Here is a 13,679-nt window from a genome sequence, read left to right on the forward strand (position 1 = left end):
TATTTGTATTGAACCGTTCGGTATAGCGTGTTCGGTTCGGAACGGAGGCGTACCGAACGAGTTTCCACACGGACATATTAAGTAGAGGACCGCACGTTGTGGAGCAGAGCGCTGCTGCAGCTGCACATTGCAGCCCGCTGTGTCAGTGATCAGGCCAGACAGACTGCAGCTTCGCCTGAATTATGGTTCCGTGTTAAATCGACGGCGTAGGTCGCGGTGCGGTGTGCGTCGCCGCGTACCCTACGCCGTCGGTTCTGCGTTGGTGTGACACGGAACCATAAATCAGCCACCGGGAGCAAGGGCTCGCTGGGTTGATGTTGATCCGCGGACCAAACTTGTTAAAGAGCATCAAACTCACTCTTATCTACGCGGAAATAACGCTAAAATATAAAGAAGGCGTCCCAAAGTGTGATCTATGGTGAAATAGGAAAATTAAGATGTGTACGCTATATGTGTAGGCTGTTCCCACTGTTCCCTTCAGTTCTGCAGCGCAGCTTTAGCCCCGCCCACACCCCCGCCCCGCTGCAGGCACTGACGCTTTCAGTGTGAATGCAGGGTAATGCCGCTAGTATTGGCAATAAAAGTACATTATTTATAAATGTTATTTAATCTGAGCAACAACTTTAAACTGTTCAGTGTTGCAACTGTTCAATTTTGCACATCAGGGAGATATTTTTTTTTAAGTCTGAGCCAATGTTATTTTTGTGTGTGTAATAAACAACTAGCACGTTTATATTTTGCATTTTGTTTTCTTACTGTACCGAAAATGAACCGAACCGTGACCTCCAAACCGAGGTACGTGCCGAACCGAGATTTTTGTGTACCGTTACACCCCTAGAGAGAAGGGAGAAGAGAGAAAGTTGTGTCCAATAGAAGAGAAGGGAGAAGAGAGAGAAGGGAGAAGGGAGAAAGTTGTGTCCAATAGAAGAGAAGGGGGCGGAGCCTCTGCGCCAACTCTTCTCCTTGCGCTGCGGAGCAACGACACATGAATGGAGTTGTGTCGGTTGCTGTGTGGATTATGTTCTCACTCCAAATAAAAAAACGGGCTGAAGCCCCCCCAAATTTGATCTCAGCCCCCTCAAAATTAAGAGGACATTTTTCCCTTTCCAACGATACCAATATTGTGTTTGTACAATTTAAAACTGCGTTATTTTGGGGCTGATGCCGCCGCGCTTCTCTGCCTGCAGTCACTGCACTGTGTCCAGCAATGTCCCGCCCGCAGCTCTGTCTGAGAGCCACAGCAGGGAAACAGCATGCTCTGAGCTCAAACAAACAGAGGAGCGGAGAATACGTTTTGCCGGGTAGAGAAGCTCCGGAGAGCAGATATGTTTCCAAGGTAAGTTAAGGCAGCAGACTCTCCCGAAATTGTAATAAACAACCCAGTCCTCTACAACTCACAACTACTAGTAACGTTACTGTGAGCCCAATAACGTTATTTAACTTCACTCTTCCCAGTGATCAGCCCCAAAATATTCTGATCAGATTACCCCTACTAAATTGTTATTCTAGCTTTTCAAAGTGCACCAGATTGAAAAAACAAAACAATTTCCCGGGGGGAAAAAAAAAAAAAGGTAAAAACTGACTCTTTGCACAAAAGCTCATATTATTTTTGCACGTTTTCATATCCATTGTACATTCTGCAAATTGGTCAATACATTCCTGCAATATTTTTGTTTACCTGCTGGAGGCCTTCTATCGCTCCACCATAGAAAGCCTGCTGACCCATGCCGTGACAGTGTGGCACTCCAGCTGCACGGAAGCAGACAGGAAGAGGCTGCAGAGGGTGGCAAACACAGCACGGAAGATCATGGGCTGCCCTCTGCCCTCCCTGTCTGACATCTACAGCTCCCGCTGCCTCAACAGGGCAAGGAACATTTTAAAGGACAACACCCACCCCGGTTTCCACTTTTTCGACCTGTTGCCCTCTGGGAGGCGCTTCAGCTCTTTACGAACCTGTACAAAAAGATTCAGGGACAGCTTCTTCCCCAAGGCTGTGAACTTTCTCAACCAATAAGCTACCTCATATTTTTCTGTGCAATATTTTCTACCTTCTATCCACAATGTCCCAATATTCTACTATCTATGTGCAATACTCACATCCTTTCAAGGGCAATATTATTCTTCCATTCATTTAAGTGCAATACCCCCCCACCCATTCATGTACATTTTTATCCTCCCATTCACTCTTTTTTATAGTGTACATTATATATATATATATATATATATATATATATATATATATATATTTATGTGTCCTTGTTTACATTGTATTTGCATGTGTGCACTTTGAAGGAGCTGCTGCCTAATTTCACTGTACCTGTACAATGATAATAAAGGCTTTCTATTCTATTCTTTTTAAATGCCCTTTTTTATACAGATTTTAGTTAATTTTTTCTCGCTGTCTATACTTTCAACTTCTTGTTTTTATTTGCTTCTAGTGTTAATATTATTATTAAATGCATGCCTTGTCACCAGTTTTTAATTGCTCAATAGAACCTTGTGTTACTGCTGAGGCTGACAATGAACTTCTTGAACACGTTTGTAAACTGCATCCAGAATAACTAACCTTTTCATTGTCTCTTCATTGTCAAAGCTGAAAAAAACATCCAAACTAGATCTTAGTGTACCCATTACATTTGATTTGACCTATTAACTGGATTATTCTCCCTTTCAGGCGCTGGGCTCCGCCGGCAGGCTGCAGGAGAGCGGTCAGACAGCGACACCAAGTGGCAGGCAAGTGACATTACATAAAAAAAAAACATTTTTTTTCAGTTAAAGATAAAAGATAATCAAAAAGCATTTAGGTGTTAATTCACTGCATAAGCACTTCTGGTTAGATGCTAACTGCATTTCGTTGCCCTGTATTTTTGACATGTGCAATGACAATAAAATTGAATCTAATCTAATGTATAAGTCTATATTTGAGTTGGTGGACGTTTCAAAAGGGAAAATGAGGAACGCTTCACGAATTTGCGTGTCATCCTCCTCGCGCCCCCTGGACACCCTTCTTCTCTGTTCCATTTGTTCCATTTGTTCCATTTGTTCCAATTCTTGTTCCAATTTCCACCAGCCAATCACAATCAGAGCCCGAGTTTGTTCCAATTTGTCGACCAATCAGAGCCCGAATTTCTGGGTTCACTTTTTGTAGGGGTTTCCCCGTCTCGACATTCTCGTCTCGCATTTGGTAAGTAAGGACATGTACAATGTTTTCCAATAAATAGTTAAACCAGGTGGAACATGACCTCAGTAACCGTGGTGTTTTTCCAACGTTATATTGTAAAATGATCCGAGTTTGGGCCGGTTAAATCGACGCAGAGCCTACGGCGTAGCCTAAAGGCTGATTTATGGTCCTGCGTTAAATCGACGCAGACCCTCTCGTCTCTCTCATACCTGCGCTGCACACACACACACACACACACACACACACACACACACACACACATACACACACACACACACACACACACCCTTAACGGGACAGGGCTGGCCGGTAACAACTGTATGTGACGTCAGATTTGTTTAATTACACCACATGATTGTAAACTGCTCATCCTGCCATTACTGTCTGATCACTATACTGATCAATACCTGACTGTGACATCACTGTCGTCTGCTCCTTTCCAGTCTAAACTGTATAATGGCAGTAAGAATGATTGTAAGTTGTGTTTTATTGCAGTCATCATTCTCTCTCTCCTTCATTCTTATGTGATTTAAAGACACCAGGTCTGAGCACTCGGGTCCAGCCGCCCCTGACTCTCCCAGAGCCTCTGGAAACCTCTGGAAACCTCTGGAAACCTGTCTCCTGACTCTCCCAGAGCCTCTGGAAACCTCTGGAAACCTCTGGACACCGGTCTCCTGCTCCGCAGCATCCTCAGATTCTGAGGTAACCACCACACTCACAGCTGACTTAACAGACAAAAACATTGTACAGTGTTGCAGAAGATCTACATGATGGAGGCAAGGCAAGTTTATTTGTATAGCACAATTCAACACAAGGTAATTCAAAGAGCTTTACATCAACATTAAAAGCAGCAAGACACAATTAAACAGTAAATAATAAAATAAAATAACATGATAAGAAAAGAGGTAAAATAATAAAAAGCACAAGTTGTTAAAAAGTAAGGACAGTAGAGTACAGCAGGTACATCTCATTCTCACAATGGCAAGAATTACGTTTCTATACGGTCAAAAGGTACAAAGACCAGGTCAAATATATAGTATTACGAGAAGCAAACAGCATTCTTAATATGGTGTGGTTTGTGGCTGCTTCCGCTTTTATTTGTTCACAACACTTTTTCTCGTTCATTTCCTCCTCAGGAGGAGGTCCAGCGTCCTGATGTCCAGCCGGGATTTCAGCATGTCCTGGTGGAGGCCGTTTGCAGCAGCTCTGCCGTCTCCATCCTGCCGCCACACGCGTGGGAGGATCATGAGGACCTGTTGGTCCCTCATCCAGAGGATCATGAAGACCTGCTGGTCCCTCATCCACGGAGACTACGTGTCCATCAGGGAGACGGTGCTGGCAGCCCGAGGCTGATGCTCGGACCGAGGACTCTGTGGTGAGAGCTGCCGTTGGTGGTGAGTCTGGCCGACTGGAAGGACATGAAAAGACAAAAAAAAAACATGAGGTTTTGTATATAAATGTATAGTTTTTTATCATTTGTATATATATATATATATATATATATATATATATATATATATATATATATATATATATATATATATATATATATATAAAATAATATATGTATATAATTTGTTTTTATTTTGTATATAAATGTATATATTTGTTTATCATGTGTGTATTATTTTTCTTTTTGTATGAATAAATGTGGCTTGTTTTTCTTTAAAACTTTGAATCTTTGTCTCATTCCTTGTTAAATTATAGATGAATATAGTTCGATTATCCACTTGAAATGATTGTTAATTACATGACTGGATCAGATGAGATCCCATTGAAGAAAAAAACCTCAGGGAAAACTTTTAATTGTTCTTGTTATAAATGACATAAATAACAAGAAGAACTGGAGTAAGCAGCCAAAACAGGATCTGGTTTATTTATATATACTATTTATTTTTGCAGCTTTACTTTACAGATTCTTGGCAGGTACGTCGTCTGGTTGTTCTCCGGGCCCACGTATCTGAAAGAGAAACACATTTAATATAATAATATTAATAAAATAATTAATATGGTTTTAAATATAAACCATGTTATGGTTTTATCTATCTTTATCCTTGGGGCAGGCAGGGCACACTGTTGTGCATGTTTTGGTTATTTCCCTTCATAATCACACATTTTATTAATTAATTAAGAAAAATTAATTGTTTCAATTTAATCTAATTGTCATCTGTTGATGACAGAGTTGGGAACCGCTGATCTGTTTTATCCACCGTTTGTTGTTGTGGTGATTTTTTTCGTCCAGCAGATGGCGACATTTCACCCAATCGGGCGCGTCTCCCCCGCGGCCCCCCGCCTCCCCCGACAGAGAAGAACGGGCAGGGTCCCTCCCTCGCGCAGGGGCCATGCTAATCTTCTAATCTTCTCTGTATCGTTCCAATTTTAGTATATGTGCTACCGAAGTAACACAACAGAGAGGTGTCTGTGAGCCGTATTTAAATACCCCGGATGTCAGACCGTAGAGTCACATGGTCGGCTTACCAGAGGGCAAAAATGGGCTTTAATGGGAGAAAAACAACTCAAAAACAAGAATTGCAACTTCATTTGCACAGATAAATGCATTTAACAACTCATCCATTTCCCAAAGTTACAACATCTGGTTCTGATCCGTCACATTTAGCCTCAGTTTTACCCTCTAAAACATGCAGTGGGCTGACGGGAGAGAGGGCAGGCTCTCTTACGTCAGGCAGTCGTGAATGGCTGGCTGCAGAGACAAAGACGGGCTGATATGGCGTCCCTCCCCCAACAGTACGACGAGGAATGCTGGTCTCAGTAAACCTATGAATAAAACCTGCTCAGGGACTGAGAACTCCAGTACAACATAAACCAGAAGGCTAATCTGGATTCCAACAAGACCTGGAGATACTCGTGTCCTGCTTGGATCACAAACCTGGCTGTTTGTTGCACTGCAGAACAGATCTGGATCTGGATTGAACATGAAGACGCTCTGGGGTTTTTTAGTTCTGCTTAGAGCCTCTGTATTTAAATTAAGTGCATGTGAGTGATAGCGTTGCTGAAGAAATGTTTTTTGATTATCTTTTATCTTAAACTGAAAAAAAAATGGCGGGTTTTTTTTGTTGTTGATGTAATGTCACTTGCCTGCCACTTGGTGTCGCTGTCTGACCGCTCTCCTGCAGCCTGCCGGCGGAGCCCAGCGCCTGAAAGGGAGATGAATCCAGTTAATAGGTCAAATCAAATGTAATGGGTACACTAAGATCTAGTTTGGATGTTTTTTCAGCTTTGACAATGAAGAGGGAATTTAAAAAGAGGTTAGTTATTCTGGATGCAGTTTACAAAAATGTTCAAGAAGTTTATTGTCATCCTCAGCAGTAACACAAGGTTCTATTGAGCAATTATAAACTGGTGACAAGGCATGCATTTAATAATAATATTAACACTCAAAGCAAATAAAAACAAGAAGCTAAAAGTATAGACAGCAAGCAAAAAATTAACTAAAATCTGTATAAAAAAGGGCATTTAAAAAGGTAAATAAAATATTTACAAAGTTGCAGGAATGTATTGACCAATTTGCAGAATGTAAAATGGATATGAAAACTTGCAAAAATAAAATGTGCAAAGAGTCAGTTTTTACCCTTTTTTTCAAGTGCATTTGTACAGGGGTAGTGTGTGAAGTCTGCTTGTTCAGTAGTCAGATTACAGAAAGGCTGTTTGTTTAGTCTGATCCTCTCTGTTTTCCTGAGGCGAACCTCAAAGAAGAGAAAGGCAGCTTACAGCCAGGGATGTGCTCAGCTGTCTTCACCACCCTTCCTGTTAGCAGCAGAGCAACCGCTGTACCAGGAAGTGATGGTGCCAGTCGCAACACTCTCAATGGTGCATCTGTACAAGGTGCAGAGTGTACTGGTGCAAATTCCAGGCTGATCTGAGTTTCTTCAGGAAGCCCGACATAACTCGAGAGCGTAGTCTCTCCTGTCACTCTTCCCGGTCTCTATCACCAATCTCCTTTGTTTTACAGATATTGTGTGAGACAGCAACAGCAGACTATTTCAGCAGCTAATACAACGTTTTTCTTAATTTTTCTTCAGTATATAGGCAAATCTCATCATCAGGAAGTTGAATAGAAAATAATTAAGGATGAAATAAATAAAGAGCTATGACTGGGCTGCAACGAATAACGAACATAGTCGACAAACATCGATGCATTAGTTGCCAGTAAATTTAATAGTCAATAATTAGGTGGACGTCATCACATGTCCTTTTCATGATGTCGATTGCAACTTGCAACACTTCTTAAAGGAATAATGGCGTTCACGTTTCTTTTGATGACATCAGTCAATACAACAGCAAGTAAAAAAGGAGAAGCTAACGTTGAATGTATGTGACCATAAACTGTAAATAAACGTGTGACAAGCTGGTGAATCTTCAGAAGTCCCGGGGATGCCATAACGACTCCCATATGGGGGCAAACCTATATTTATCTGCATTCTGGCCTTTATTTCTTTAGGCTGTTCCCTCCAGGAGTCACCACAGCCAATAATCCACCTCGGTCTAGCCCCGTCCTCTGTGTCCTCCTCTCTCTGACCATCTAACTTCATGTCCTCCTCACTTCCATAAATATTTGACATTTTCTAAATGTCTTCAATGGTCCAAAAGTTATACTCGACCATTGTCCAATAAATTACAAGACGTTGGATTAATGCCTCCACATTTACAATCACTAACAAGGCAGGGGGAGGATGATTTTCCAGGACAACCGTTTACAGGACGTTTGACATTTTTTCTCATGTTCCTTATGCTTTCCAGGATCATTTTCCAGGTTTTCCAGGACACATGGGAACCCTGATTTAGTAACTGAATGTACAAATTGAAGCTTCCCAATGGGAATGTGTCAACTGGCTCACAATACTCTGCATCACTTCCTAAATATAATAAAATAAAAAACAATGTCCAGGATAAACGCTGCAGGTCTGAGTCTGTGCTTGTGAGTGTTGATGTCTGTAGACACGAGAAAAAAAAACACATGCAACACTTTTGTACTCACAGTTTCTCTGTTCTGTCACTTCTGCATCAATGGTTGCAACTGGCGACGGGGAATGTTGAAGGAGGAATGACGATGACCTCAGAAAACCTCCACAGCAGCAGGAATAATCTGGGATTTCTCCTGGAAAACCTCCACAGACACGGGAATATTCCGGGATTTCACCTGGCTAGCTGGGCCTCCACCTCAGCTAGCTGGGCCTCCACCTCTGCTGGCTGGGCCTCCACCTCTGCTGGCTGGGCCTCCACCTCTGCTGGCTGGGCCTCCACCTCTGCTGGCTGGGCCTCCACCTCTGCTGGCTGGGCCTCCACCTCTGCTGGCTGGGCCTCCACCTCTGCTGGCTGGGCCTCCACCTCTGCTGGCTGGGCCTCCACCTCTGCTGGCTGGGCCTCCACCACCACTGGCTGGCTTGACATCGATGCCAGCGGGACCTCCACCACTGCCAGCAGCTCATTCAGGCTCCCTCAGCAGTGCAGCGATAGGTGAGTCCAGGAGTGGGTTATGCCCCAGAAACCCTGTGTTCAAAAAACAACGATCTGCAAATCTACACAGCACCCTTAACCAAGCCAAGGTAATCTGGGACCCACAATATAAGCCAAGAGGTCTACTTGGTGGACATTTAAATATTAGAAGTATTTTGCCCAAGTGTGACCAAGTTCATAATCTATTAAGTAACTCGAACCTGGACTTTTTATGTTTGTCTGAGACCTGGCTAAATATAAATTCACCGATGGCTGGACTACATGTACCAGGCTACAACATCTTTAGGAAAGACCGGGTGGGAAATCGGGGTGGAGGTGTAATATTTTATGTAAGGGAACACTTTAAGTGCAAACAGATAGAATGGGTCTGTGTACATAACCTTGAATGTATCGGTCTTAAAATAGCTCTCTCTCCACAAATGTCGATAACGCTGATTGGGATGTATAGACCTCCATCAGCTTCTAATGCTTTCTATGCAGAGCTTCAGGCTGTACTTAAGGAATGTGACACGAAAAATGAAGTAATCTTGCTTGGAGATTTAAATATTAACTGGCTTGACAAATCAAATCGGAGACAGTTAAAATCACTATTAACTAATCTTAATTTTACTCAATTAATCAAAGGTCCCACCAGACTAACTACTTCCTCGGAAACATGCATAGATCTTGTCTTTTCCAACAAGTGTGAGAGAATTCAAAAGACGTTCAATATGATCACAGGTCTGTCAGACCATAACCTCATTCTGTTCTCAAGAAAGCTATCTAAAAATAGATTTTCTTGTACTAAGAAAACAACATCAGAGCAGATGAGAGTACCAAGGAGGGAGATTCCAAATTTGACAGAGGCACTAAACAATATCAACTGGGATAATTATCTCACCCATAATCATGTTAGTGATAACTGTAACGTATTCATGACTGTTATCCAAGACACAGTGTCTGCATTTACTAGAAAAATTAAAGCAAAACCATCAAAAAAGAATCACCTCCCGTGGTTGAATGAAACCATATGGACATTACTGAAAAAACGAGATCATGCTCTCAAAATATCACTTAAAACGAAAAGGGTGAATGATAGACAGACATTTACTTCTCTTAGAAATAAAGTCGTAAAGGAAATTCGATTTGCAAAAGCACATTTTTTTATTAATATAATCAGTACTGCAAGAGGAAATGCTAAAGAGATCTGGACAAATATTAAAAAATTGACGGGAAATAGTACAGTGCACAGAGAAATTAGGGAGCTACAGCTAGAAGAGAAAGTCATCCATGATCCAAGGGACATTGCAACAATGTTGAACGATTATTTTATAGACTCAGTTAAAGAACTGACTCAAAGCAACTTCCCCCAGATAGAATACCACCCACCAATGCCACTGAACGCCGACAACCCCGTTCTTAATTTGTGCGTAGTGTCGCAGTCACAAGTTGATAAAGCTGTGTGTGGCCTCAAAAGCTCTAAAGCCAAAGATGCATTTTGTATGGATGTAACATTTCTAAAATATCACAAAGAATCTTTCATAGCACCCTTAACTACTATTATAAATAAATCCATAAACGAAAGTTCCTTCCCTGAACCCTGGAAGTGCTCTGTCATTACACCAGTCTTTAAGTCAGGTAATCCTGCAATACCCAGCAACTACAGACCGATAAGCATACTTCCAGCAGTCTCCAAAGTCATGGAAAAAATAGTAGCAGAGCAAATTGAAGATCATCTTAACAACAGTCCATATACCTTGAACAGGATGCAATTTGGCTTTAGAAAACATCATTCTACTGAGACGGCGGTTTGCTTCTTTCTGGAAAATATCAAATCAAAGCTTGATGGAGGCGGTGTCATTGGTGCTGTTTTCATCGATCTTAGAAAAGCATTTGACACCATTAACCATCAGATACTGTTGACCAAACTGTCTAGCTTTAACTTCTCCCAAAGTACTCTGAATTGGATTGAATCATACATATCTGCAAGATCACAGTGTGTTAGGATACAGAACATGAAGTCAACATTACGCAACAACAATCTTGGGGTACCGCAGGGGTCAGTGCTAGGTCCACTGCTTTTCAGTTTGTTTATAAATGATCTGCCAAGTTGTTGTCCTTCGAATGTCACCTGCCAAATGTATGCCGATGATACTGTTCTGTATGTCCATGCAAAGGACAAAAAACACGCTGCGCAAGAACTGACAGATGCTATGACAAAAGTGTATAACTGGCTTGAGAAATCCCAACTATACTTGAACACATCCAAGACTGTGTGTATGTACTTCTCAAAAAGAGCAAATACTGACAGCGATACCAACGTTTCTGTGCAAGGCAAAACAATTGAGGTGGTACAAGAGTTTAAATACTTGGGAATCACTCTTGACTCACAACTTCTCTTTAAACGACAGATAAAAAACACTGTGAATAGAATTAAGTTTAACTTGTCCAACTTTAGGTTTATTAGAAACAATCTAACTCTTGAGTCAGCAAAATTGTATTTTGATGCTATGATCATGTCACATATGTCCTATTGCATAACAAGTTGGGCATCGGCCTGTAAGACGAGACTAAAACCGATTGAAACGGTTTATAAACAAGCTCTGAAAGTATTGGATAAAAAACCAAAAACGTACCATCACTGTCAGATATTACAAAAACATGAGCGCTTAAGCTGGGACAACACTGTTAAACACACCGACGCTATCTTGATTTACAAAATCCTCCATGGCAAAGCACCTCCTCCATTACAAGATTTTGTGAAAAAAAATTCAAACAGATCAACAAGAGCTGGTTCTAGAGGTGACTGTGTAGTTCCTTTTAGAAAGAGTGCCTTTAGCCAAGCCACTTTTTCTGTTCGTGCTTCCCACACCTGGAATTCAATACCAAACACAATACGTGAACTCCCCAATCTGTCCTCTTTTACCAAACATCTTAAAGCTTGGCTATCGGAAGAACAACAGTGTTGCCACAACCGTGCCTAAAACATGTATACTTTTCATTGATGTTGCTTTTCTTTTCCTTTTCTGTCCTATTGTGTTTTTAAGGACACTTGTAATTGCTCCTCCTGCTAACTGTTCTACTTGTCGTTACTGTTGTTTTATTGATTTTAGTATTTTATGTTGTTGACATTAACCTGCCTAAGGGACTAAAGATGAAAATTAGCCGTTGGCTATAATCTTGCATATTTACATGTATATGTTCATTAATATGTATTGTCCCTGTTATAAATAAAATAAACTCAAACTCAAAACCTCCACAGCAGTGGGAACATTATACGATTATATACAATTCTATCGTTTTATTTGATATTTGATAATCATTCAGTCATTCGCCTTTATTTAAGGCGAATGACTTAAATAAAGTAATTTGCCTACAATAAAGGCAGGTTAAATAAACCTGCCTTTATTTAACCAGGCAGGTCATTAAGAACATTCTTATTTACAATAACGGCCTGGCAAGCGACAAGGACCACTTGGGGGGAAAGGAAGTGGTTTACGGAGTAAAACACAGTAAAATTGTAGCTCTGTAAAAGGTATAAAACCATTAGGGAGCATTTTTTGGCAAAGGAGCAGAAACCGTGATCAGCATGTGTTGCAACGCTATCATGTATTTCTTAAATGTTGTAATTTGTGTTAATGATATAAAGAAAAACTCGAACTAAATTAATTGGTAATACATTTGTAATGCAAAACGAAGTAATAAAGGGACATGTATGTTATGTGTTTTTTGACGCTGCTGTGAAGGTTTTGTGAGGAAAAACCCGGTGTTCTGCCAAAGGCGAATGACTGAATGAATATCAAATAAAGCGATAGAATTGTATATAATCGTATAATGTTCACAAAATGTAATGCAATTCATGTCATGGGTAATGTATTTTGAAGGATCAAATACTCAACATCCCATATTATCAATTTAGCGTAGCAATCAAACTTTGAAAATCGAGTGCGCATGCGCAGAACCACAAAATAGCATTTCTCGGCAGGTAGCAGAAATTGGCAGAACACCGGCTATGATACCGTGTAATGATAAAACGTTTTGTAATTACATAAAATGGTATAGCAACAAAATATTGGCTATCTTCAAACCTTTATATGGCCCTTTATTCATAAGCGAACTCAATATCCAGCAGTTATATCCACTATATCCACGAAGTTTGAGGGTTTACAGGACACGAGCAGCGACGTCGTCCAAGTGTGTCCGTCCAAAAATCGGGTTTCCGGTGGGCCCGCCCCCTCACCTGCTGATTGGACACACATTCTGGGACAACCAATCAAAATTAAGATATGCTAATGCACCTGCTTGGAAAATACTGAGCAAGGTTGGTTTACATCGCACGCATGTGCAGTGCAACCAGCAAATCGAATCAATCTTTATTTGTATAGTGCTTTTCATACAGAATAAAAAATGCAACAAAGCGCTTTACATAAAACATAAAACTTGATAAAAGCTTAACAAAAACTTAACATAACTTAACATAAAACTTAATAATGCCGCACACAATTATCATAACATTGTTCGAAAATTACAAATAGTCGTAGGTTATGACTCTAACTTTAAAGAATGTTATAGGAACTTATTAACTTGACATATGACCTTATTTAAACACTGTTATTATAAATAATGTAACTTTATGCAACTTTTTCAAATATGTCCATGTCTTATGTCCAGGGGAGGTTTTACCTGCGAGTGTTTATGTTTATGTAATAATTGCTCGGGGGTCATGTTCATGTTCTGGGTCTCTGGAAAGATCATAGAGACAACTTCTGTTGTAATAGAACCTATATAAATAATATTGAAATGAAATTGAAAAGTATTAGTTCCAGTATGTCTTCAGTTTTATAAGGTTGCATTGTTCCCACATATTGAAGAGGGTTCTTACCTTGTGGTTATACTGTACACAGATAGTTATACACATGCTGACAAAAGTGTTGGACCCCAAAGCAATGAACATGAATATTGAATTTGCAAAAAATATTGATGAAGGGGTTAGGAGAGCAGGAGTCGGATCTGAAAGATTTAAAGGGGACCTATTATGGCATCT

General features: G+C 40.6%; 1 pseudogene; it reads right to left on the reverse strand.

Annotated features, from left to right (window-relative positions):
- Positions 1 to 5,488: 5,488 nt before the first annotated feature.
- Positions 5,489 to 5,587, reverse strand: LOC133458856 (U6 spliceosomal RNA; annotated as a pseudogene).
- Positions 5,588 to 13,679: the final 8,092 nt, after the last annotated feature.

This window comes from Cololabis saira, chromosome 13 (genome assembly GCF_033807715.1).
Source record: "Cololabis saira isolate AMF1-May2022 chromosome 13, fColSai1.1, whole genome shotgun sequence".
NCBI lineage: Eukaryota > Metazoa > Chordata > Actinopteri > Beloniformes > Belonidae > Cololabis > Cololabis saira.